Below are 934 nucleotides of genomic sequence, written 5' to 3'. Positions count from 1 at the left end.
GTTCCAAGAAGGCCTTGCCATTCCCTCGTTTTGTTCCTTCATAAAATGTGTCCTTTAGTTTCAAACAGATCTTTATAGTTTGTGCTTCATTAAGTCTCCCCCCATTCTTCCCCAATCTATTTTTTTTTTTTTTTTTTTTTTTGGACTCTTCTTCAAAGAGCTTGCAGGTGAAGATTTAAAAGACAGAACAGACAGAGCAGGAGCTTCTTCCAGTAGTTCTGAGCCTTGGCTTTGGACAAAACAAAACTAAAAGTTGGGCAGCTTTCCTCAATGAAAGAAGTTACTAACGGTCTTTGCACCAAACCTAGGACTTTATCATGAACTCAAAGCTTGGGAAAAAAAAGCAAGAGAATACTGTAACAAACTTCGTACAGAGTTCGGTCTATTAATTGTTTCATGTTAGATATTCTATGTGTTTACCTCAATTGAAAAAAAAAAAGAATGTTTTTGCTAGTATCAGATCTGCTGTGGAATTGGTATTGTATGTCCATGAATTCTTCCTTTCTCAGCACGTGTTCCTCACTAGAAGAAAATGCTGTTACCTTTAAGCTTTGTCAAAATTTACATTAAAATACTTGTATGAGGACTGTGACGTTATGTTTTAAAAAGAAAAAAAAGGTGTTAAGTCACAAAATGCGGTAATAAATATTTCATTTTTGATTTTTTGTTAGGCTTTTGTGTTTTTAATCACGCTTAGGAGAGACTGAAGTTACCAGGAGAGATGTCTCAAATACATTTCTTACCAGCATTGAGAAGAAAGGTTGGAAAAATCAGGAACAAGCTTGTCATCAACATTAATAGAATAATTGAATGAAAGAACATCTGAGGTTATATATTTCTGCTGATTATCAATACTATATTTATGTCAGATTAAACAAAACTTGAAATATTCTCTCACCAGCTTGCATTTCGGAGAGCTGTGTCTAATACCTGT

The 934-nt window shown here is 34.2% G+C and overlaps 1 protein-coding gene across 3 annotated transcripts in view; it reads left to right on the top strand.

The window, feature by feature from the left end:
- The window catches only part of MEIS2 (Meis homeobox 2), a 174533-nt gene extending 173873 nt beyond the window's left edge, over positions 1-660 (top strand). For all 3 annotated transcript variants that reach the window (XM_049825527.1, XM_049825525.1, XM_049825526.1), the window contains exon 12: positions 1-660. This exon is cut by the window's left edge and continues 800 nt beyond it. The gene's annotated coding sequence lies outside the window, so the exon portion shown is untranslated.
- The last annotated feature ends 274 nt before the right edge of the window (positions 661-934 follow it).

This window comes from Accipiter gentilis, chromosome 22 (assembly GCF_929443795.1).
Source record: "Accipiter gentilis chromosome 22, bAccGen1.1, whole genome shotgun sequence".
NCBI lineage: Eukaryota > Metazoa > Chordata > Aves > Accipitriformes > Accipitridae > Astur > Astur gentilis.
Note: the sequence above shows the minus strand (reverse complement) of the source record. Positions and strands in the feature narration are given on the sequence as shown.